Here is a 26,496-nt window from a genome sequence, read left to right as displayed (position 1 = left end):
TGCCAGTGGTAGTGCTTGCCTTTATTCTGTCCTGGGTTTTTAAGGGAGTAAGGGTGGAGACAGAGGCAGTCCTACTTCTGCCAAGCCTCGCCCCTTCCAAAACACTGTTAGACTCTTCCAGAATAGAACCACAAGCTAGGAACTAATTCAACTCATACCATTTGAGGGTGCTTAAAGAGGGGGGCGGGGGGGCAGGATGGCTCAGCAGGCACAAGTCCCTATAGCCACCTCTGATGACCTGAGATCCATCCCCAAAAAGCACAGGTGGACTGAGAGAACTGACTCCCAAGACCTGTCCCTTGACCTCCACACACAAGCCACACACACACACACACACACACACACACACACACACACACACACACACCAAACAAACAGGTGCTAATTTAAAGAATTTTTAAAGAATAAAATATCCGTAACTCAAAAACTGGCTCCAGTCACCCAGCTCCACACATGTGGTCTACTAGTTTCCACCCCCGTCCGTCTCCAGGGGAACTTCTCCAGCTTCCCAAACAGAAACGCCAACAGTCCTCTCACTCTCTCTCTGTCCCCCGGGTCTGCCTTGCTGCTTCCTGTCTTTCCTAAGTACCTCAAGTAAGGAGGGCCATAAAATATCCACCTCACCCCACCCCATGACCCACTCCAGGGCGTTTTTGAAGAATCACCGAAGAATGTGCGGATGATGGTTCCAGCTAGGGTCAGCACAGTAGGTGCTCAGAGACACATGAGGGTGACTAACTGTCCGACAGTTAGTCTGTCCTCTCCATCTCCAGGCTTGGCCGCAGAAGGAAGGCAGGGGAAGGAGGACACCTGTTTTCTACACAGGGAGGTTTGGAGCCCAGGAAGGAAGCAGCCGCCGCACCTTATGTGTCCTCAGGGATACGGTTGGGGCACAGGGTTATCCTGCCACTGGGTAGACCATGTGGCTCAGGTAGACCAGATAGACCAGGAGGAATCACGATGGCCTCTTGGGCAGCCGTCGTCTCTGCCCTGTTTTCTGCCGTAAGGGTGTTATTCTGAATAGTGACGACTTTTGGATTCAGACTGGTCCCTGCTGCGTCTCCTCCCCGTAAACCTCCTAGAAGTCAGTGCCTGGCTTAGTTGTCTCTGTGTCCCTAGAACTTCAGTGTAACGCTGAACTGTTCTTCCCAGCAGTAACTGGTGCAGACAGTGCCTAAGACAGGACACCATGTTTTAGGAAAGTGTCTTTGTCCATTCCAAGTTCTCTTGGGGCCACCCTCATACCCAGAGTTCCCGTCCCCATTGCCTGGCTCCTCCTGGCTAGGAGCCCATTCCTGCAGCATAGGCCAACTGACCAGAACAGCCTAGCGGTCCCCAGAGACAGTGCACCAGAGACAGTGCACCATGGCTGTTGATGTCCTTTTGCTGCTACAGCCATCACCTCATAGGTAGAGCTTAAGACATGCTCACTTGTTACCTTAAGGTTCCTCAGTTCATCAGGTTGCCTCATCACAGGGCAGCGTTCTTTTCAGTTCTACAGACAGTATGTTTCTTTGCTTTTTCTGCCTTCCGCGAGCTTCCAGAATCCCTGGCCTGTGGCCTCCTTCCATCCTTGGATTCAGGAGTCACTTAAGGAGCCCTGGCTTCGTATCATGCCCAAACCTGCTTCCTTCTCAGGCAGACTCCTCTTCAACCTCCCTCTGCAAGTCTTTAATCCCAGCACTCAGGAGGCAGAGGCAGATGGATCTCTGTGAGTTTGAGGCCAGCCTGGTCTACAAAGTGAGTCCAGGACAGCCAGGGCTACACAGAGAAATCCAGTTTTGAAACCACCACCAACACCAAAACAAACAAACAAATAAACAAACCCTCCTACCTTACCAGAGTCCTCATGTCCCTTTCGGCTGGCTCATAGCCAGGGGCCACAATGCACCAAAGACTTGGGCTTAGCAGCTACAGTGGACTTCTCCCCAATACCTCGTCCTCTTTCATAAGGGCTGTATTCTACTTATAAGTCTGATCACACCTCCACGGCTTTTTTGGAGTATGGGGGCTCACCACTTCCTGGCTGGCAGCTTCGGACCCTCACCTGGGGACTTGTTTACACTCTTACAAAGCCTCACTCAGTCCGTCTCACCCAAGTAACCCGGAAGTTTGAGGTTTAATTTTATGTATCGTCCTTGTTTTTAGGATGATGGGGCTACAGTCCTGAGCCTTGCACACACTAGGGAAGTGCTCTGCCACCGAACTACACCGCTGCTTCTAAAGTTTTGTTTTAACGTTATTTGAGGAGCAACCGTCACTCCGAAGGTCCTCCATCCCCCCTGCGCATGTAACCTGGCACAGTCCTGGGACTGAGGATTAAGATGTGGACATCTTTAGGGGCCAATACACTGCTCCCGTACAGGATTTTGGGCTTCTTTGAAGATACCAGGCTCAGTCCATTTCTGTGGCCCAGGCGTCTGAATTTTACAAGCTCTTCTGATAATTCTGAAGATTAGTTTTGGAACCACAGTCCTAAGCAGTCTCTATGTGTGTATGCATATTCACACGTTTTTGTTTTTTGCCACTGGGCCTGAGTGTGAAGTTGTTCATTGTCTCTCTGCGTATGCACACATGTAAAGTGTGGGAACAAGATCTTAGAATCTGCTGTGTTAACATGCCTTAGTCATCAGCCGAAATCTCATTATCCAGCAGGTTTGGTTGCAAGGCATGCTGGGAGTTCAGCCCTAGCTCTTCTACCCCCAGCCCCAGCCAGGAAGTGGGGAGAAGGCAAGGCAGGTAGAGCTGACTTAAGCATTCCCTGGTCAGCGCCCCACAGACCCGTTCCCCCTCAGAAGCCTCCTTTTCTCTCAGCCTCAGCAGCTGCTTCCTCCTCTTGGACAGAGCGGAACCACCCCCACTCCCCCAGCCACCCCATCCCACCTCCCTGAACAGACCACACTTTGGGTTCCCTTCTTCAGGGTGTCAATGCAGATGGCGAGCGATCAGGGCTAGAGAGGCATCAAGGCGTCTCAGGTGGGGTCCTCTGACTGTTAGAAATGTCCTGTCCTGACCCTGGGCTACCCCCGACCCCGTCACCTTCCCCGTGTGTTCTACTTTTCTTTCTTTTTTTAAAATTGACTTTATGTGTTATGGTAAATTTAAGAGGAATGGCCTAATAAATGTTATCACTACATATATATAATTAATAATTTAATGTAATATATACATATAATATATACGTAATATATATAATATTATATAATAATAAATTTAAGCCTAATAATTAAGCTACAATTATTACGGAGGTATTATCTAACCCACCATCAAACAAATAAAGACACAGACACCTGTTGTATTTTATAAAATAGCCTTTACCTGGGGCACTTCGGATATTAACCCTCTAAACGAACTTTACCCCTAGCCCCAATCTCAAGCTACCTCCCATCCATGATTCCAAAATACTTATTAATGTTCTCCATTTCCTCCATCCACGCTGATCCAGCCATGGGCTCCTTTCCCACGCTAACCCAGAGTGCTGGTCTGCTTTCTCTTCTGATCCTGACTTCTCTTCCTCCTTGTGGTCCCTGAACCCCAGCCTGTGAACCCCAAACTCCACCTCCCTTTCTTCTGCCAAATCCCAAGCCTCAACATTTTTTTATTAACCAATCAACTTTAAATCTGGTGGAGGAAGGTTTGCCCAACAAGGACAGGTAAATGTTGAGACTGGGCAGGGACCAGACCTTGGGGGTCCAGTAATTAGCATTAAAATACATAGCACTAGACCAACCCCCAACTTTCTGTGCAGAGATATTTTGTCTGCACAGATGTCTGTGTATCACTTGTGTCCCTTATATCCACAGAGGTCAGAAGAGGGTTGGAGTTACAAATAGATGTGAGCTGCCATGAGGGTGCTGGGAATTGAACCCAGGTCCTCTGGAAGAGTATCCAGGGCTCTTGGCCACCAAGCCACCTCTCCAGCCCTTAGCTACCTGTCAAGAAGCAATTAAGGAAGGAAGGATTTCCCGAGATGGGGAGGGTACAGTGGCAGGGGCACAAGGACACTGGTCACAAGGACACTGATTCTACGGAATCAGAGTCGAATGCCTTGCGGCTTAAGGTGTGGGATCCCAGCCTATAGGGTGTGGTCACTCACGTCCAGGGCGGTACTTCCCTCTTTTTGTACACCTCTCTGGACACACCCAGAGGCCCGTTTCCATGCTGATTCTAAATTGAGTCAAGGTGACAATCAAGATTACCCATCAGGCAACTGGAAAGAGGTCCTAGTAGGCTTGACAGCTGTCACCAAGCCCAAGGAGCCGAGTGAAGGAGAAAACTGACTCCTGCAAGCTATTCAGACTTCCACTCAGCGCACTTCCTAGGAGCATATATACAGAAATTAATTCATTAGTAAATGAAAAATTTAAAGGAATTAGCCATCGCATGGTGTGAGTGAGACCCTGGGCATTGCAGTTTGCAGAGTCAGCAGTCACCCTCGGGCGTGTCTCCCTGAGTCACCTGGCATGGAGGGGTACACAAAGGGCCTGCTAGAGCAAGCCCAAGAATGCTGGTGGCAAGGGTCATCTTATCACGTGACAGGCAAGTTGAAGCCTGGAATGAAAACCAAATTTCTCCCCTCTCAGGCCTTCACTGATCTGGGGGTGATGAAGGGGACATAGTGCCCTTGGGCTTACTCCTGACCTTTTTTTTTCTTTAGTTTCCCATCTCAGCCTCTCTTTGTCATTCCATACACCCACCCTTCTTCCTTGCTGCTCGCCCCAGACCTTTTCATCCATGCTATTCCCACTTTCTTTGACACTTTTCTTTCTCTCATTCCTTTTGTGACATTTTCCTTATTCTTCAGGGCTCAGTTCAGTCAGCAGGTCCCCAGCAAGGGCTCCTCTGTTCTCTCCAACAATTCCAGCGTTTCCTCACTAGGCCTCCAGGCTCCCACGCCTGCATTTCGACACCACTCGGGCTGCGTTTTGAAACTACCAAGGCTGGCCGTTGGTGTTGGTCTCCCCACCAACGTTCATCTTCCTGTCTTTACACGGTAATTAGTTAAAGAACATCTGTTTTTAAAACCCTTTAAAAAGCTGGCCCACAAATTAACCCCAGCACTTAGAAGGCAGAGACAGGCTGCTCTCTGTCACTTCCAGGTCAGCCAGGGCTACATAGCGAGATCCTGTCTCAAAATAAAACAGAAGTTTAAAAAAAAACATATAGTTGTGTGTGTGTTTTCACATGTTCCTGTGAGCACGCATACAGGCATGTGCCCTAGCATGCATGTGGAGGCCAGAGGTCAACTTCTAAGACTCTGTTTCTTCTCTAGTTGTAGGTTGGCAGGCTTGGCTGTCGGTGCTCTTATTTGTTGACTTGAGAATGGTGGCCCATGCCTATTATCCTAGAACCAGAGTACTAGGTACAGTGAATTCAAGGCTAGCCTGGCTATATATTAAGGCCCTAGCTCAAAAAAAGGGTGTCTGTGGGATGCCTGTAGTCCCAGCACTCTAGGAGGCAGAGGCTGCTGCATCTCTTTGAGTTCAAGTCCAGCCTGGTCTACAAAGTGAGTCCAGGACAGCCAAGGCTACTCAGAGAAACCTTGTCTTGAAAAGCAACAGAAACCAAAAAGGAGTGTGGGTACACTGGATTTGGGGTATAGAAGGCTGTGACGTTAGCACGTTGCCAGTGCTCCTGGAGGCTGGCAACAATCACCACCAGATTGAGCTGGGTAGGGCCCCAGCAGCAGCTAGTACAAAGGACAAGAACTTAGTTGTAGCTTGCCTTACTTGGAGTGAGAAGGTTTCCATCTTGATGGAGGAATCCTTCAGCAACTGCTCAAAGCCTCCCTGTCTGCCATGGGGGTTGGGGGTGCAGGAGCAGGAGAGGACAGGCTTGGGGGTTGGGAGAGGAAGCAGGACCTCAACTTGGGTAGTCTGCTAAAAGGTCTCTCACCCATTGCATTCCTCCAAGCCTCCCAGAATAGGGAGTGGCCATACCTGTACAGCAGGAGACCTGAGGTGTGCGAATGAATCATAGTCATCTAGAAGGAAACATGACAGGGAGCACGGTCTTAAGACGGTGTAAGCCAAAAGTCAGGTGTGGTGGCACATGCTTGTATTTCCAATGCTCAGGAGGCAGAGGCAGGTGGATCTCTGTGAGATCGAGGCCAGCCTGGTCTACAAAGTGAGTCCAGGGCAGCCAGGGCTACAGAGAAAAACTCTGTCTTTAAAAAAAAAAAAGTCAGTGTAAGCCCTGATTTGGGGAAAAAAATCCTGTGAGGGAATCTGTAAGAATGAGAGACTGTCCAGTTATAAGCTGGGGTAGTATAGGGTGGGAGGGAGGCCCAAGGAGGAAGTTTCCCTTTTTGGCTGACACTGGATATTGCTAGGAGTGACCAAAAAAGAACATCAGGTGATTGACAAACATTCGCTAGGCCAGCCATTATCAGGAGTTCTGCAGTGGGCCAGTGGCAGGAATCTAGGAAAACAAGTCTGGAAGGCTAATCAGTGTGCTTTGGGGGAATTGTCACCATTTAACCAAAATGGAACAACTTTTCAAAATGGTGGCAGGGACAGAGCTGGGAGCCTTCCTTGGAACTGTCGTCTCTCCCGACAGTTCTTACCTCCAAGACTCCCAGCGTCATCAAGGATGCTAACAAGCTTTAGCTAAACTCTTGAGGACATGCTCCCATGAGTCCCAGAAAGGAAGCAGAAGCAGCTGGATGAATGAGGCAGCTGCTAGGCCCCACTGAGGGAGAGGGTTCCCAACTCAGTAGGAAAAAACAAACCAGAAGCCTGCTGAGTAAACCCCCGCCTTGGCTGTACTGGGCTCAGTTTGTAGACCAGGCTGGAGATCTGCTTGTTTCTGCCTCCCCCAGTGCTAGGATTACAGGCATGTGCCACCGACCCTGGTTGTAGCCTCGTTGGTTTTTTGTTTGTATTTTGTTGTTGTTGTTGTTGTTGTTTTTGGTACTGCCTGTACATTGTTCTATCTAACTGGTCTTCTGCTAAGGGATGCTTACTTAGGTTGTGTGCAAATGTCTCAAACACTGTTGTAATGAGCAGCCCTGTAAATACATCTACGTGAACGAAGTAGAATGGTTGAGACAAAGACCACAAACAATTTTAAGAGACCACCAAACTGCCCTTCCGAAATATTTGATTGAAGTCAAGTGTGATGAGTCACACCTGCAATCCCAACACTTCTGAGGTTGAGGCAGGAGGACCAGATGTTCAAGGCCAGCGTCAATAATAACGAGTTTGAGGCCATCTTGCACAAGAGACCCTGCCTCAAAAAAGAAAACCACTCTTTTGGTCACACCAGGCCCATTGCACTCATCAACTCATATGAGCTATAGGCTGCTTGCACAAGACCTGAACAAGGTCAAGCCAGACAACAGTCTAGCATGGGAAGCGTAGGGGTTGACAAGCCCTTACCTGTTTCTGAGGAGCTATTGACAGCTGATAATCCCTGGATGAGGGAGAGTCCGTTTTCTTTAAGGGTGAATCTCCTAGTAGGTTGAGGGCGTGACAGTGGACAGACTCCCACCCAGGAGTATTTGTTCAGTATTGGGGTGGATAGAGGCCTGGAGTGGACCTGGAAATAGTTACAGAAAGAAGTAGAAGTTGAATATAACCAAAACACATCGTATGCATACGTGAAAGTCTCAAAGAACTAATAGAAATATTATATTAAAAAAAAAAAGAAAGAAAACACTGCCAGATGTATTGGCTGACTCCTTCAATCTCAGCACTCGGGAGACAGAAGCAGGCAGAGCTCTATGAGTGTAAGGCCAGCCCGGTCTACCTAGTGAGAACTGGTCTCAAAAGACCAATAAATAAGTAATAAAAGAGGGGAAAACAAGTGTTTGCCTTAGTAAGAGAGATCAATACTGTCAAGAGGTCTTCCCAAGTTAGAGAGGGAGTGGACACTACAGGGCTGGTGCTCAGTGTGTGGCCCGAACACAGCCATAGGCACACGTCGGGAAATACGATAGAAGAGACTCAAGAACAGCCTGCTGTCATTTTATGATGCGGACACACAACCCACGTGCATCGTTCAGCAGTTTTGCCGTACAGGCACAGAACATCTTTGTACAAAGCCTGATCGGGCCTAGGCTGCGTGTTATAGACACTGTCACAGGTCTGGTCCTTTGTTGACCAGATGTTGTCATGTGCTGTATGACTTGGAACTCTGGAGAGAAAGTAGATGGTTGATGCAAATATCAGCCAGCTCTATTCAGGAGTTAAAATGAGGATACCAGGGTCCCACACAAGGAGCTTTGGGTTGCTAGAATTAGGATAAGATGCTTGAAGTAGAATTTGGCTGGCAAAAAGATCACTGCTCTAAATTTTTTTGATTAATAGTTTTAAGTTATTTTTAATTAATTTATCTATTTTGCATGCATGTATTTGAGTGTGGGTTCTGTGGTGTGAAGATTAGAGGACAACTTTCAGGATTTGGTTCTTTCTTTTTACCATGTATGCCTAGGGAACCGAATTTGGGTCACATGCTTGGTGGCTAGTGCTTTTACCTGCAGAGACAGTTCACCTGCCCAATAACATCATCATCATCATCATCATCATCATCATCATCATCATCATCATTGAGACATTTTACTAGGCTGGTCTGGAATTCACTGTATAACCCAGGCTGGCCTTGAATTTGTGATCCTTAGTGATGGGAATTCGGGCGTGTGCTGCCAAGCCTAGAGAAAACATTATTTTGACCCTTCCATTGTTGTAGGATATTTGACCCCATTGTGAACCCCAGAGTGTGAACTGTAAAAACCTGTTTCTTCTTTGGTGTGGTTCAGTCCTAACACACACCTTTAACCCAAGCGCTTTCTATACACAGGATTTAGTAAAGGTAGCCCTAGGTCAAAAGGTGGAGCAAAGTAACCAGATGACCAGGATTAACAGAAAGAAAGGACTTTGACTTGAAGGCTACTTAAAACATCATGGAGAAAAAGAAAGAGCTTTTTGGCTTTTTTCATCTGGGCTGTCAGGTGAGCGAGCAAGCTTTTGGCCTTGTGCTTTTGGTTTTTGGCCTTTTGGCTTTTTTGGCCTTTTAGCTTTGAGCTTCTGGTTTTTGTTTTTTTTTCCTTCTGGACTTGAGCTGAGTAGGAAGGTCAGCTGGGTGCGTTCTCTGTCTCTCTGCCTCTCTGAGCTAGCAGGTTTTCACCCCAGCGCCTGGCTCCTGAATCTTCATTGGCTCTGGCTCCTGAATCTTCATTGGCTCTTCAAAGGATTTGGAACTTTCTTTCATTGTACCAGGCCTCTAGTCAACCCCACAGTAGCTGTTTCCACAGCACTTTCTTTACCAGTCAGCACTACCCACAACTGGGCTGCCTCTCTCACTGCCTGTTGTCACTCAGTCAGCAGTGTCCCCAGCCGTCAAGAAACATTTTCTGATGAAAGACTGCCTTGAGAACTACTGAGATGACTCAAGTGTAAAGGTCACTCAAAACTTGTGACCTGAGTTTAACCTCCAGAACTAAACGTGAAAGAGAAACAACTGACTCCACAAAGTTGTCCTCTGACTTCCATGTTCATGCTATGGTATGTGTGCACAAACCATCTACTCCTATACCTCATACACATCATGTACATACACTCACACACAGAATTTTTTAAAACTTTTTTATTAACCGTTGTGAATTTCGCTTCATGTACCCCACTCATCTCCTCCTCCCTTTGTATCTGCCCTTTGTCCTTGGAACCTCCCCCTCAAGAGAAAAAAAAAAAAAAAAAGAAAAGGTCTTGTCTTGGAAGCTGTAGTGTGTCCCACAGTATAGCCTTTTGTCCACACATCTTTGCAAATGTTCATTGCCATGAGTCATTGGTCTGATTCAAGGCCTCTGGCTTCTGCTACACCATCAAAACTGGATGCTCATGGGAACTCCTCTCAGATATCCAGCTGTCCCATGTCATGAGATCCTGCAGCTTTGGATCTGCATGAATGGCTCCAGCAGTTCATACCTGGGGTAGATGTTGGGGTGGGCCAACTCATAGCCTTGGACCTGGGCCTGGGAGGTATCTGAGTTGGTCAGCCCACCAGCTCTCCGGCACCCTCACCACCAAGACAAGCTCTCCAGCTCTGCCCCAGCTAGCTTGCCCAATGCCAAAGCCAGCAAGGGGTGGAGGATGGGGACAGTTCTCCTACTCTCATGCCCTGGGACCAGGGCCTACTTTCCATGCTTCCACCACCAGGGCCCTGCTCTCCTGAGTGCTGCAGCCAGTGACAGGCAGGGCCAGCTCTCCCATACGCATGCCCTCAGGTTTGCTTGTGTCCCCCCTACAGGGCCAGCTCTACTGTGCTGCTTGGGTGAGGTGCAGGGTGGGAGTGGGACTCTTCCGAGAGCTGCAGCCAGTGAGGGGTGGGGCCATCTTTGTGCAGTCCTTGAACAGCAACAGGGTCCAAGGCAGCAGCCCAGACCAGGGATGTCAAGGTGGCCATTGGTGGTAATTTGATCCATGGACATCAACACAGATATGGCCCTCAGTAGCGGCACAGACCAGGACCTCACGGTAGCCTCAGGTGACATCCAGGCTACTCACGTGTGGCCGTTCCTCTCCACCCTCATGTCTCTTCATAGTCCTCAAACTGTTCCACTGCTCACTCTCTCCCATCTCTCCACCCCATATTTGCATATTGTAGTTGCTCGAGCTGCAGACCACGAAGTGGGTGGGGTCTCTGGATTTCTTCAAATGTTTGTCCAACACTAAGATTCCAAAGGAAATAAATCCCTGGTCAAAGTTAAACACAGCACAGAAAAACTGTAACTCAACGCAGAGTTGTCCAGTCTCATGGCTGAACCACCACCACAACCAACTAGAGAGATAGGCCAATGATGAGAAGTAAACACGGAGAACATGGCGAGGCAAGTGTGGGTCTCCACTCTGCAGGTACTGCTCTTCTTCCCTGGGCTAGTATGTAGCTCTGGGAGTCACAGTGGTCATATTCTCAAAGGAAGAAGGCACAGGCCACTGGCACTTGCGTTGTTACTGGCTCTACTGTTGGAGTGTGATTCACCATTTCCCAGGAGTAAGAATAGGAACTGCCTTCGAGTCTCCAGCTCCACCTCTCTTCATAGCGCACAAGCGGCTTGGTATTGTAAAAGATTGAAATATCTCTTAAAAGCCCCATATCCCGAGGACAGGGCTTTAGCTCAATCGTGGCGTGTTTGTCCAACAGGCACCACACACTAGGTTAGAGGCCCAGCAGTAAAAACCCAGACACAGTGTCAAATCAAACACCTATCATCCCAACATTTAACAGGAAGATCAACAAATTCAAGGTCAGCCCAGGCTACGCAGCTAGTTTGGATCTCTATGTAAGCTGGCCCAGCAAGATGGCCCAGCAAGATGAGGGAGCAGAGCATATCCCCCTGAATACTGCCCAGGAGGGCAAGCTGAATCTTTAGTCTACCCTAACTGTGTTGATCTCTGAGGACAGGGTACTTACAGTCCCTTCTCAGATGGGTTAGCCCAAACTCATTAGATTGTAGATGATTGTCAGCAAACAGTCTCTAACGTATAATTCCGCCTGTGGGCAAAATGGCATAACCCCCAGGGCCATGTCCGTTGACAGTTGCCATGACAACAGCTGGAAAAAAAAAAAAGAAAGAAATTATAAAAGGTTGAAAAGAAGCAGTGCCCAAATTCCTGGAAAAATTCTGCCCATTCCCAGAAAACAGACAAGCATTCCTCCCATTTATTAGCCTCATCCTGACCCTCATTTCTTTTACCCAACAACTATAGCCATCAAGCCCCTTGGGCTGAGAAGCTGTTTTTCACATTTATTGCCTCCATTCTCCTATTCTTGGCTAAGAATAAAAAGTCTCCTTCACTGCTTGATTGGCACTTGATCTTGTTTTTTTCCCCTCACAGTTCTGAGAGGGACAAAGAACCCAGTTTGGGGACATAAAGTGGTCACATGCAGGGTAGAAACTGCTTGTTTTCTTGAGGCAAGCGAGGCCATCTTCCCCAGGGCCCTAGGGCTCTTGCAGACCTGGGCAGAGCCGCCCCTGGCCCTGGAGGATATAGAGCTTGAGAGAATTTTTTTTTTTTTGAGACTTTGTTTCCTGCTGTGTGAATGGAGGAGAGTTACCTCCCTCTTCCAGGGATGTGTCTAGAATGTGTTTGGAGGGTCTGAGCTTGCTCTCAGTGTGAGGAACATTGCTCTCTAACAACCTTACCCTAATCCCAGGCTGCCTACGCAACACCACGGAAAGTTGCCCTGCCCTAACCCTGCTTATCTGGAACCCAGGATGCTCGAAGGCTAGAAGTCCCTCTTCAGTAGACTAGCCCGAACCTGTTGGATGGAAGATGGCTGCTGGAGTGAAATCTTTAAGCATTATTGTGGTCCCTTCCATTTACTCAATGATACTCCTCTCAGCTTGCCCCCCCCCCCTTTTTTCAAGACAGGGTTTTTCTGTGTAGCCTTAGCTGTCCTGGACTCACTCTGTAGACCAGGCTGGCCTCAGACTCACAGAGATCCGCCTGCCTCTGCCTCCCAGAGCGCTGGGATCACAGGCATGTACCACCATGCCCGACTCTCCCCTCAGCTTTGTAATAGTTGACGATTGCTGTCACAACCAGGAAGAACCAAAAAGTTCTCACTACAAAACAGTGAGTCTAGGAAAGGGTTCACTGGGAGCCAAATGTGACTGACCAAGAGCGCAGAGCATCTTTCAGTGCAGTTAGGTGATTTTTAGGAGTGCCTTCTGAAATTTTCACCGGACTGTCAAAAGGATGTTGCTGGTAAACCACTGTGGACTAATGATAGCCCAGAATAATTTTATCTATCTACAACATTTCAACTCCCTGTAACTATGGGCCTTCTGCTGAGTTCTCTGGGCTCTTCATGGGCCTTAAGTTTGCAGAGATAGAAGAGGCTGTGCGGGAGGCTTTCATAGTCGCCCCTGTGCCTGGCAGAGCACCCCTACCTCTAGCTGTTTAGAAAAAATTTCACCGTGAGCCCAGGCTGGCCTTAAGCTCAAACCAATCCTCCCAGCGCTGGCCTTAGAGCTCCATTTTCTCATCTCCTTTGCTGACTATAACCTCCCCAGCCCCAAGGATGGAGATATTCATTAGCAACCCTTTCCCACTCTGTTCCTGGCCCCTTGCACTGGTCAGCATCGCGACTGGTTACATAATTCTGACAGGAAAAAGTGTGGAGGTCCACCTGAGGACAGATGAGTAAAGAGTCTAGGACAAAGCAGGCATTGACAGGGAGTATGAGGAAGAGCAAGGACCCTGAACAGGAGTGGTTGGCTTACCTGGCACCACATACCCCACTCATGGTGGCGCACGCCTGTAGTGCCAAAGGTTGGGAGGTAGAGGCATGATGTGAAGAGGTTCAAGGCCATTCTCACAGAGTGGGACCCTGGTGGTAATGGTATCAAAGGAAAAGAGGGTCCTGTTAGGTCTGGGACTCGCTGAAAGGAGACCTCAGGACTCAGGCAGTCGGCAAAAGTAAGGAGTGTTTACCCGGCAGCAATTGCCAGCAGGCTGGGGCCAGCATGTCATAGAATGGCCACCCTGAAGTGAGCAATCAGGCTCAATTTAGAGGCAGTGAGGGGATTTCCTTAGTGTGATTAGACAATCTTTTCATTGCTTGGTTGGTGCCAATCTAGGGGACACAGGGTGACTTCATGGAGTGCCCAGGTAACAGAGAGTGCTGACAAAAAGTGCTCAGGTAACAGTATAATTTTGACTACCTAAGCAAAAGTTTCTAACTAACCTTTCATTTGATTGGTCAAGCGCTTGGGGACTTTTCAAGGTGGTTATTGTGGTAAATTATTGTTTCTGATTTTCGGGGAGGTTATTGAGTTATGGTCTCTTGTTTCCATAGACTGTAGTTTTGTTTTCTGAGAAATAGAAATTTGGGCCTGTTCTGTCTGAAGCTAATTTTGAAGCCTCTCATGGCACCTGGCTTATTAAAAAATCAGTGCCCTCAGATCCCATGTAACTTAGGCTGGCCTTGAACTTGCTAAGTAGCCAAGGTTGACCTTGAACTCCTGGTCTTCCTGCCTCCATCTTCCATGTGCTAGGAATACAGACCTGCACGACTGTGCTTGATCTGCTGTTTCTGTCTCTAAAACCATACTAACCCCATATCTCTAGCAACTACATGATCTGGGTGGGAACCCTGCCCCTGCAGGGTGGCCAAAGCATCCCGCACATCTTTACATCTCCGTCACAAAGAAGAGCGGCACCCTAAGGCAAGAACGAACACCATCTCTTCTGTAAGTTCCTGGAGGGACAGAGAATTACACACACTTGGGGATAATGAATGACATAATATTTTTTTCCCCTAAGGTTACACGGAGTGTGCAGCTGCAGGCACAGAACATGAGCCCAGGCTGATCTCAGCCATAGACTAGAAAACCAGAGTTCCTCCTGGGCACACCTACTCTTGCAAAGACCCAGCCTACCCGCACTTTGTGCTTGTGCTTTTCAATATCGTGCACTTAATTTAAGAATTAAACAGCACGTTTGCACGAAAGAACAATCTGGAATTGTGTTCCCTCTGCTCAAGTGAATTGAATTTCCTACGTGACCTTTCCTAAAAGGTCAGGAGGAGCAGCGCTTAAAACAGAATGGAATAAAACGTTTTAAGTTTTGGTTGCGTAGGTAAAATTTTTATTTCAACTGGTAAAATTCCTTGGCCCCTGAGAGCCTGGAAGGTTTTTTTTGTTTTTGTTTTTAAATGAATCTTAAGAGCATAAAAATACCTCCTTTCTCTGTGTGTGCCTTTTAAAAGTCGATCTATGGACTTACCAGAGGTGAAATTTAATACCGTTAGAAAACAAATGACTTGCAAGTGTTAGATGGGTAAGAAGAGAGAAGTCGTGATTTGAGCAGCATTTTCCTGAGGGCAGGAGGGGACAGAGGTGTTGACAGGCAGCTCATTTCTCCCTGTGTGATTTACCGTCAAGCTACAAGAAAAGCAATTGTTGGATACCAGGCCCAAGTTGTCCGGCTCTCCCTCTCTCTCTCTGCATATTTGTATTTTTCCACACTGCTAGGGTTTCTAAAACGGTAAGTTCACTAACACTCATTGATTCCATCACTTTTCATTCACCAAGCACTGGTGGCTTCATGGGGCATTCGCAGATTCTTTTGTTGTTTTAGAGACCAAGTCTCACCCTGGAGCTCAGGCAGGTCTGGGACTCATACGAAGCCCAGGCTGACCCTAACTACAGAGCAATCCTCCTGCCTCAACCTTTCAAGTGTTGTGATTGCAGGCATGAGCTGCCATGGCGGGGTTATTATTTCAGTCTTAACTGCAGGCATCAAGTCTCAGGTCGCACATTACACACAATTACATATAGGTTACAGAATATGGAGAAAGAGTTAAAGGGGATGAAAGGCTCAAAGGTACCGTGCCAAAAGCAAGATGGGAGAGCAGCAGAGCTAAAAAAAAGAGCGACACTGCAACCCAGACACAGTCACAGAGCTTTTCTGCCACGAGGATCCCAAATCATGGAGCAGGTTAAAGGGAACTGATTGGGCCCAAGATTCACTGGATCCAGACAAAAGGCAAATGTGTGAATGGAGCGGTCTGTAAGCTGAAGCCTCAAAAAGAATGTGTCCCTGAGGGTCCTGTGGTCCTTGCACATAGATAGAAGTGTTGCGGAAGTTCATAGTCTGTTCTGTTCTGATGTGGGTTCACTACATCTCTGTGTTCTTGTTCCCCTGGTTTCATTGACAAGTTCACAGCTGGTAACATTTTACTTGTAGAAAAAGTTATTCATCGGTCTGTGCCTCCATCTGTTCTGAGCGTATAGCGGTTGTTCAGTAGCACAAATGGCATGTGGAGTCACTGCCCAGAGTTTGTACTCACAATGGAGCAAAATGATGTCATAGAAAATGGAGTCACCCAGGGCAAGGCCCCCCTGAAAGCTGTTCTATGCAATATGGGGTTATAGAGCACATGGCACAGCATTTCCAATTTACCCCCTGATTCCTGAGAGCAGGTGGGTCACATTAAGAGCCATCAACATTGGGTTTGTTTGTTTATTTGTTTGTTTGTTTTTTACAAGATGCAGGCTTGAGGTTCTACAGTTTAAGCAAGTAGAATCCACATTAAGTATTAGTAATAAGAACAGTGTTTAGTGTGTTTGTTTCTGTTTGTTTTGTTTTGAGAAGGGTCTCACAATGAAGCTCTGGCTAGCTTGGATCTTGCTATCTAGGACCAGGGCTGACCTTGAACTCACAGAGATCTTCCTGTCTCTCACTCCTGAGTGTTGGGATCACAGGTATGTGCCACCATGCCCAACCTAATTTTTTTTTTTAATCAAATGGAACCAAGTTGTACAGGTCAGGTTATACGAAACAGTCTCTCTTCTAAAATTGAGGCAGTTTCCTATAACCTAGGCTGGCCTCAAAGTCACTCGGTAGCAGAGGATGACCTGGCACATCTCAGCCTCCTGCTGCCAGCTGGGATAATAGGAGTGTATCACCTTGACTGGGTCTAACCCAACCCTTCCCATTTGCTTTCATACATACTGAGCTCCTCCTTCCTCCTGGTTTGTTTCAGCGACAATGTCCATGTGTCAGCCCACAGGAGTCGTGGAATTCTCTCAGGCCAGACTTCAGGCAAGTCTCTATGAGACACTGGCTGAGTACATGAGGTGAGGTAAGATTGGTTCATACATTGCAACACTGTTGACATGCGTTTGGGTCAGTCTTCTACGGCTGTGCAGAGACACCACGGCCGCTCTGACTCTTATAAAGGAAACATTTAACTGGCAGCAGGCAGGCAGGCAGGCAGACATGGTGCTGGAGAAGGAGCTAGCGTTCTATGTCTCAATTTGCAAACAGCAGGGACAGAGAGATTCTGGGCTTGGAATGGGCTTCTGAAACTTCGGGTTTTACCTCCGTGACACACTTCCTCCAACACGGACACACCTCTGAAACCTTTCTAATAGTTCCACCCCCTGGTGACGAGCATTCAGAAACACAAGCCCATAGGGGCCATTCCTATTCAAGTCACGCCTCCCACTCCCTGGCCCCCATAGGTTTATAGCCACATCAGAACACAAAGATACATTCAGTCCAACTTCAGAAGTCCCCCTACTCTACAACCGTCGAAACGCCGTGTAAATGTCCATCCAAAGGCTTGTCTGAGCCCCAAGGCAATTTCCTGACTGTAAAAATCAAAATATCAAAGCAGATCACATACTTTCAACATACAACGGCGAAGAATATATACATTACCCTTCAAAAAGGGAGGGAAGGGGGCATAGTGAGAAAATGCTGGACCAGAGGAAGACTGGAAACTTTCAGCATCACCTCTGCCTATAGGCTGCTGTACCTCCCACTACGACAATGGATTAAACTTCAAAACTGTAAGCTAGCACACTCCAAATTATGCATTTCCATGTCTGACATCCAAGTGTTCTTCAGACCTTTCACTCCTTCCGGGTTTGTTGACTGCCACAGACTTGTCTCTCTTGGGCTGGTTCCTCTCCCTGTTAGTACCTTTCCTTGGCAGGTACCCCACAGCTCTGGTATCTCCAACATCGTGGGGTCTCCAGTGAAATCTAGGCTTCACTCTCACAGCTCACACAACGGCCTCTCCCTGGGCCTCCATGCTGGGACACCCCTGACACATGCCTGGCTCAGCAGCTTTCCTTAGCCGTGGAGGGAGATTCCACAATCCCTTCCTCTATCCTTGCCGCGAAAGCCAGAAACATGAGGCCAAGGCTGCCAAGTTCTGCTGCTTGATGGGGCTAGAACATGGCCCCCTCCTTCAAATACATTTTCATCTTCCTGTTTTCCTTGGTCAGGGTGAAAGCTTAGCTGGCTGGGGTCTTGCCCTGAGGCCAACATTCCCTTTATTCCCTTTAGCATCAGGCTTTCCTTAAATGTTCTCTCCTTGGGCACTGGACTTAGTTCTCACTGGAGCGCCTTCTCTCCTCCAACTGTACATTTTGGTCTTCTCCTTGCCCCACTTGCTTCTTTCCCTTGTCGATCTGCAGAAGGGTGGCTGCTAGTAGCTAGCACCCAGGTGACGCGGTCAACACTAGGCTGTCTTAAAATCTCTTCTGCCACGGCCATTAATTCATAACTCTTCAATGAACATATACATATTGGAACAGGGGCAAAAAGCAGCTACATTCTTTGCCAAAATATTAGAAGAACAGTCTCTAGGCCTCTGGAACTTGTTGATCTCCCCCGCCACACACACAGTTCAAATTGCTCCTAGCGATGTCTTCCATGCTCCTACTAGTATGGCTCATTAAGCCCTGCTTAATGCAGTCAACTGTGTTGGTGTACTTTTTTAAAAACTCTTTTCTTTATATTTCTTTTATCTTTTTCTCCCTACTCCACTCCAATCCTTTCCAACACCCCAACACCAGGTAGGAGAGAGAAAGAGTTAGTGCGACAGGGGGTGCAGTTCTCTTAGCTGCTTCCTGCTGGTCAGGGTCATCCGGTTCCTTGGAAGCCAGTCCAATCCTTGTTTCAGGAGACCTCTAGCTTCTTGTCTTGCAACAGCAATCAGTAGCAGCAAGGGGGAAGCAGGATCAGCCTTGTTCTTTTTCTGAGCTTCTCACTCTCTGGTCTCTGGCATTTATTCTCTCTCCAGAGTCCTCAGATTTAAACTATCTGCAGCTCCTCTCAGAGCTGGCATGAGGCAAATAGTCTGCTGCTGTGGACCATCTGAATCAGTCCCACATCCCACACCTGGGAACAAAACAAAACTGCGTTTATATCCACAACACAACTGCTTTCCTAATCCAAAGTCCAAAAGTCCACATTTCACCCACAGCATGAGCAGGCTGTCACAGCAAAACCCTGCCCCTGATGCCAATTTCTGTCTTAGTCATTCCTGTGTTGCTGTGAAGAGACACCATGGCCACAGCAACTCCTATAAAAGAAAGCGTTTAATTGGGCCTGGCTTACAGTTTCAGAGATTTAGTCCGTTATCTTCACGGTGGGAAGCACGGTGGCACACAGGCAGACATGGTGCTGGAGAAGGAGCTGAGAGTTCCACATCTGGATCCGCAGGCAGCAGGAAGAGATTCTAGACTTGGCTTGGGCTTCTGAAACCTCAAACAAAGCCCACCCCACAGACACACTTCCTCCAACCAGGCCACACCTCCTAGTCCTTTCTACAGTGTCACTCCCTGGTGACTAAACATTCAGATCTGTGAGCCCAGGGGAGCCAGTCTCTCTCAAACCACCACACCATACATCAGGGTTAAACATCCCGAGTTCATGATAAAGCAGCCGTGAGGTATGACTGCCGTGCTCTCTTCCAGGGTTTGACCTAAGATGTGATAGGCATTCCCATTAGTTACTTTTCTAATGTTAGGAAGAGATTCCATGACTAAGGGAAAACCCTCTTCTGGCCTCCATAGGCACTGCCTGAGCATGGTGTACATGCATACACGCAGGAAACATACATAAAACAAAATAAACAAAAAACGAAAGCCCATACATGTTAAATGTCCGTGTTCATTAGATATCATGTATCTTTCTAGGGCTTGTTTTGTTTGCTTGTTTTGATACCAGGTCTCACATAATGGCCCAGGATAGCCTTGATCTGATGGAAATCCTCCTGCTTCCCACCTCTCAGGCTCTAGGATGATAGGGTATGAGGCCCCATGCTTGGTGTGCTGGCTGGTTTTACGTCAACTTTACAAAAGCTATAGTCATTTGGAAAGACGGGACCTCAGCTGAGCAAATACCCCAGCCAAACTGACTTGTGAGCAAGCCTCTGGGGCAATTTCTTGATGGATTGGTATGAAAAGCGTCAGCCCACTGTGGGTGGTACTCTCCTTGGGCTGGTGGTTCCGAGCGGTGTGAGAAAGCTGGCTGAGCAATCCATAGAGAGCAAGCCAGTAAAGAGCAGTCCTCCATGGCCTCTGCTTCAGTTCCTGCCTTCAGGTTCCTGCCTTGAGTTCATGCCATGACTTCCCTCAGTGATGGACCGTGATGTGGAACTGTGAGCGGAAATAACCCTTTCCTCTCTAGGTTGTTTCGGTCAAGGTGTTTATCACATCAGTAGAAACCCTCTTTAAGATATTACATCTCAGTGTTTCTGCTTTACTAAGGCTCCAGTTAACGTGCTCTGCTGGAGGTGAGCATCTGCGCTGCGCGTGCCTGTGTCTGCACACGGGAGTCACTGATCATGCTAGCAGCAAGCACAGGCAAAGAATCCCTGGATGGGCAATAACAGCATCTCTGGGCAAAACTTGCCGCAGGATGTGATAGTTGTGGTGCCCCACAGGGTTGGTGTGTGTGTGTGTGTGTGTGCGTGTGTGTCTATCAGAGGCGAAATGGCCCACAGCTCCATTGCGTTTTGTCTGAGACTGGATGTCCGTACTCTGACACAAATGCCACTGCTGCAGATGGGATGGCAGGTGAAAGGTTAGCTCTTTCATCAGGTGCAGGTTTTCATCTCACCAAGGCTTCCATGTTGTAGACACTAGTAGGGCCACGTGATAAGCTCATTTATACTCCTTGCTATGGGGTCACAGACTGTTGCTCTTCTCCAGCTGTAATGTTCCCGTATGTCATTTTGTCACATTGCCATCTCTTTCTCTTGGTGACAAGATTTCCTGTGGGGGGACACTGTCTTTAGTTTAGTTTTGGTTGACACTTTGTAAGGTGTTTCACCAGGTGTTTCCATTGTTTCTATATATTTTTACTGTTATTTTTGTCTTGTTTTTTGTTTTTTTGAGACAAGGTCTCTCTGTCCTGGCTCTTCCAGAGCCTGCCATGTACAGTGGGGAGGTGTTCCTCCCCAACCTCCCCGCATAAGCATCAGAACCAGTAGGAAAACAAACCATGAAGAGGTGAGAATGAAAACTAGGTTCAGCCCGACTTAGTCGGTCTGAAGCAAACTTCTAGAGAGTCATGCCAAGGAGTTCATTGTGAACATATTTAAACACACTACAAATTGGAGAAAAGGTTTCCAGGCCACAATCATTCCAGTTGCAGGTGCACAGTACGGCTTATGGCACAACAACATAGAAATTCATTTGCACAGCATGTGTGGCCACGAGGGTGGGTTCTACAGCTAAAGAGCCTGGGATCTGGTGCAGTCTCTCACCGAGACAGTCTAGAGGGCGGAAGGCTGTGAAACACATGAGACTTCCCCTCTAAGGTGGGCTCTATTCACTGGGAGCTCAAGATAAGGTTGAGGGAGGAAGAGTTTAGGATAAACCTCTGGGGGATTTCGGTGTGGTCTGGCCCTACCACAGCAAAGGTCACAGGGTCATTAACAACATCCAATTCCAACCGTCTGGGTAGAAAACAGGGGTTTATTTCCTCCACCAAGGAGACACTCCTCATGATTAACATTGCGCCTTCTGCATGTAGACCATGCTGGCCTCGGGTTCACAGAGATCCTCCCGATTCTACTTCCCTGGTGCTAGAATTAGAATTGGGCCCAGCTTTAGTTCAAATTTTTGATTAATTTTTTTTTATGTGTATGGATGTTTCACTTGTGTGCAAATCTTTTTACCGTGGGTGTGCCTGGTGCCTAAGGAAGCCAGAGGAGAGCATAAGATTGCCCAGGTCCGTCCGGAGTTACAGGTGATCGTGAGCTGCCACGCGGGTGCTGAGAACTGAACCTAAGTCCTCTGAAGAGCAGCCAGAGCCCTTAACTGAGGAGCCCCACCCTCTCCATTCTCTTCTTCTGTTCCCATCTTGTCCCCACTCTACTCTCATATTGGTTTTGCTTTGTTTTGGTGTACCAGTGAGTTTAATCAGGGTTACTCACAGGATCGCATGGACCTTGCCAGTGACTACACTAATGAACCAACTGTTCCCCGGCACCAGCAACCGTTAACTGCCTATAGATCCTCAGAGAGGGGCGGGGCTTGTGAGCCTCTTCTCCTAATGATGATCTTTACTTTTTCTTATTTTCCGAATGAAGTGATCTCCCTCTGTAGCTCAGGCTGGCTCTGAACTCCCTTTGTAGCCCAGACTAGCTTTGAACTCATAACCATGTCATTTGGAATGTCTCTTGGTAGATCCCTTCAAGAGAAGAGCGATCCTCCTTGGAAGCCATCTCTGTGTTGTGGGCTACATTCCTAAGATGGTCTGGGTGCTTAGCTCCTGTTTAATGTACTGTCCTGATCTGCTGCGGTAAGTAATTTTCATCTGGTATGCGGTTTGTATTACACATGGCTTACTTCTAAATGTGAAATTAAAACATTGACCTGTATATGGCCCTGATTTGGAGGGGGTTGTGTCATGAGTTATCTTGTGTGAGCCAGACAGCTCTGATGACAATTTTAATATTTGTAATACATCACACATGCTCTGGCAGCTGGCTTACACACTCATGAGTGAGACATGGATGTTCTGGTATAGCTATTAGCCTGTTAACAGAGCTTCCTATTAGTCTGTTAGCAGAGCTCTCCTCCTCCTCCTTTCTTCTCCTCCCCCCTCCTTCTTCCTCTTCTTTTGAGAAAAGGTCTTTTTTCAGTCCAGCTGGCCTCAAATGCATTATGTCGCTAAGGACGACCTTGAACTCCTGCTTCTCCTGCCTCCACCTCCCTAGTGCTGGATTGCAGGTGTGAGTCACTTTTGGCTAATGGCGCTTCCTTTAACTCATATGCTGCTGGCACCCCAAGAATGCTTTGGTCTGGTTACACATCATTGTTGCCATAAGCCACTTTCTGCTGTTTTTACTTGCTTGATCTAGAGCCATCCATTTTAAGTTGCCTCTCAATTTTGTGGGTTCCCAGTAAGGATTTGTTGCTTTCCAGACGGCGTGTGTGTGTGTTGTGTGGATAGGTTAGGTGTGTGTATGTATTGGCGCATGCGTGTGGGGTGCACTGATGTGGATTTATATAAGGAGGGCAATGTTGGCTCATTCTCCACTTTGTATATTGAAGCAAGGTCTTTTGATGGACCTGGGGCCTCCCAGTTAACTAGTCTAACTAGCTAGCTTGCCGTAGGGATCACCCGTCTCTACCTCCCACACATTGGGATGACAGATGCACCATCACGGCTTATGGATTTTGAAGACCCAACCTCGAGTCTTCTTGCGTGCATGGTGTGATGACTGTTTTTGGTTGTCCACTTGACTATTTCTGGAATGAACGACAATCCAGCAATGGAGGGCACACCAGTGATCAGATCTGGAGGCTGGAAGGCACAGGTTTTTGATTCGGATCTTGGGGTGGATAGCACACTCTTGATCTGAGTGGCACCTGCTTTTAATCCAGATCTTGAGGCACACCTTTATTCTGAAGGTGTTCATTCTTGGCCTTTGCCAGCACACCTACTGGAGCTTACTTTTTCAGGATCCCAGCTACACAGAAGAGCTGCTGAAACACCCAGCTTCATGGTTCTGAGCAACTAACTAGCAGATTCTCCGGCCTTCCATTCACAGTTGGCCATTGTTGGATCAGTTGGACTGCAGCCTGCAAGTCATTCCAGTAAATTCCATATATATATGGAACATACACACATATATAGGGAATTTATATATAGGGAATATATATATATATATCATATGTGGAATATATATTTATATTCATTCCTTAAGTCCTGGGACTCTACAGAACCCTGACTATACACCTGGGAAGGGCTTACCCACTGAGCCATCCCCAGAGACTTACTTAGCAGCTTGTCCTTTACTCTTGGGTTTTCTGGCTCCTTTCAAAGATACTTAGGGCCACAGTATCTGTGACTCCCTCCCGAAGACACTCAGCACCTGTGGTCTGTCACATCTAAGAGTTTTCATCCCTGACATCTCTGTCTTTCACTATGGTTATAACCTATTGTTGTTTTTCCAGTTCTAGCTGGTCCTATCTCAAAGAGCTTCTCTGGTGGTCATTAACCTCCCATTTGTCCTCAGGGCAGGTGCCTTTTGGCCCTGGCAGGAATTTCATTGCATTGTTGACATAGTCTTTATGTAATCGGGATAGGTGTCCCTGAAGCATGGGGACAGAGTGTTCTGAGACACTGGCAGTGCTCTTTGCCCTTGTGATTGCCCTGATCAATTTGTGGCAGCCTTTTAGGCAGTAGTTCATGTACCTATTCTCTTGGTATCCCACATATTAATGGGTTTACACTGTTAGAATTCTTTAAGTCTAATTTTATGTTCTTTGGGATTGCTACTCTCTATCTTACTTCTTTCTCTTTGGGTACCATGAATGACAGAGGTCAGGACCACTTCAAGGCCTCTAATTCTCCTTAACCTGTGCCAGGTCTTTCTTCCAAGGGCTGACTTGTTTGTGGGTTTTGTTTGCTTGTTTGGTTGGTTGTTTTAGCTTTTTTTTCCCTTGCCTATTGAAATAATATCTTAGCACAGCACAGTATAATTTTCTAGCGCCCTTTCTCTTTCTGTTTCTACCTCTTTATCTCTCTCTCTGTACAAAGTTTTGCTAATTAGACCAAGCCCATCTTGAATTCACTAAGTAGTCCAGGCTAGCCTTCAACCCCATAGTAATCATCCTGCCTCAGCTGCCTGAGTGCTAAAATTGCAAGTCTGTGCCACATGAAATCCTAGATACATGATGATGAGGCTTGCTTCTCTTTTTGCCAATTGGTCCCACTTCTTTTGACAGCCAATTCCACAGGAGAGGAGGCCCAGCGCAGTGAGGGCAGGAAGGCCTCCCACCTCTCCAGCCTCCAGCACATATGAGTCAGTGTGTGCCTCCACACAGAGCCCTAGGCAAGCATGACTCCGAGCAGTGTTGGAGCTCACTAAGGTGTGATCCAGGCAGCAGCTGCAAGCTTTGAGTCTGTGTCTGAGACTTTGGTAGGGCTTCAAGTTTTATCTCTGTCACCAAACGGTTTATTTTACTTAAAAAAACAACAAACAAACAAAACTTCATGTATTGCCAGTTGTGTTTGCCAGTGGTGTGTTGACCCATTGGTTTCCTTCTTGAATGGACAGACTCCCACTGGCTGCATTAATTGCTGTGGGTGACCTGTCTGGAAACCAGATTGGTGTATTTATGTCTCTCCACAATGCCAAAGTTTATCGAAAACAATAAATTCACAAGCTGTGTCCATTCCATTGGCTTTAATTCATCTTCATACTGAAGATGTCACTTGGTATTCACAGCCACTGGCAACCACAGGTTCTTCTGTCCGAATCAATTGCTAGTATTAAGTCTCAGATCGCACTATATACAATGTTACATATGTTACAGAATGGCTGAGAAAGTGCTGAGGGGGCTGAGGGGCTCAAGGGTGCTCTATTAAAGACAAGACAAGAGGACTGATGAAGAAGGAGAGTCCCCGAAGGTCACAACACTGACATAACACTGAGCTTACAGGCCTGCTGTTGCACCAGCCCACCAAAGAACAGAACAGGTTCAGGTTCAGGGGTTGGTTCCAGGTTTATTGGGTCCAGATGAATAGTTAAGTCAAGTGGGCCATGTCAAGCAGGTGACTATTCATGCCTGGGGGACAGCCATAAGGTCCTTATCTGTAGATCACCAGGTGGCCTGATGCTGGCTGGCAGGAAGTCTTTCCAGTGTTACTTCCTGGGAGGGCTGACCCTAGTTATCAACTTGACTGTTTCCCAAATCAACTAAAATCCAAGCAGCTGGGCATCCCCGTGAGGGATTCTCTTCATTGGAACATTTGGGATGGGAAGACCCACCCTAAATCCAGGCCATACCTTCTGGGAGCAGCACACATAAAAAGATGTGGAAGAAGGAAGCTTTTGCTTTTGCCTGCTTGCTTTCTCTCTTGCTGGCAGGTTCATCTATTCTGTTGCTGAGGCACTCCTTCACTGGTGTTAGAACCTACTTCTTCAGGATGCCAATGTAGACTGAAGACCAGCAGCTCTCTAGGAATTTCCTGGGACTCCTGCAGCAGGTGGGAGACTTCTCAGATACCCAATCTCACAGATTAACTAGCTCTTTGCCTAGCCATTGAGAGACAGCCATTGTTTGACCACTTGGACCACAGCCCCAGCCTGTAAGTCACTCATTGGAGTTATTAAATCTCTAAATTATCTAGATTTGGGCTGGAGAGATGGCTCAGAGGTTAAGAGCACTGGCTGCCCTTATAGAGGACCCTTGTAAAACTCCCAGCACCCATATAGCAGCTCACAACTGTCTGTAACTTCCGGTTCAGGAAATCCCGACCGACCCCCTCACATAGACATACATACAAGCAAACACCTGTGCACATAAAAAATTAAAAGTATTCATTAAAAGAATTTTTTAAAATAAACTTTCACATTCATTAAATCTTTTAATATACATGCAGACACATAGACCCCCACACCTACAGATACACACACACACTTATCCTATTAATTCAGTTCTGTTCCTTTGAAGAACCCTGGCTAATAAACCTCGATTCATTTTCTATCACTCTTGTGAGGGGAATCACATCATTCTTTGATCTGTTGATTTTGAGAAGTTCGTGGTGAGTCTGGGCTATTTGGTGTGGTTTTGATACACCCGTGTGTCCAGGAGTTCCTGATTTAATTTGATAAGTTCATAGGAGGCAATGAAGTTTTGTTTAAATAAGGTACTTATTCAGTACCTCATGCCTTGCACGGGACAGATAACATGTGGGGGCAGCTCACACGGGACAACTTGTCGTAGCT

The 26,496-nt window shown here is 47.3% G+C and overlaps 1 long non-coding RNA gene across 1 annotated transcript; it reads right to left on the bottom strand.

Moving 5' to 3' along the window:
* Nucleotides 1-9,597: 9,597 nt before the first annotated feature.
* On the bottom strand, nucleotides 9,598-18,986 carry LOC132655886 (uncharacterized). The gene is made up of 3 exons (XR_009593825.1): nucleotides 16,461-18,986; nucleotides 13,226-13,332; nucleotides 9,598-11,550 (listed from the first exon to the last, which is right to left on the bottom strand). It is a non-coding gene; the product is annotated as an uncharacterized LOC132655886 (long non-coding RNA).
* Between the last annotated feature and the right edge of the window lie 7,510 nt (nucleotides 18,987-26,496).

Source organism: Meriones unguiculatus, chromosome 8, assembly GCF_030254825.1.
Source record: "Meriones unguiculatus strain TT.TT164.6M chromosome 8, Bangor_MerUng_6.1, whole genome shotgun sequence".
Classification (NCBI taxonomy): domain Eukaryota; kingdom Metazoa; phylum Chordata; class Mammalia; order Rodentia; family Muridae; genus Meriones; species Meriones unguiculatus.
Note: the sequence above shows the minus strand (reverse complement) of the source record. Positions and strands in the feature narration are given on the sequence as shown.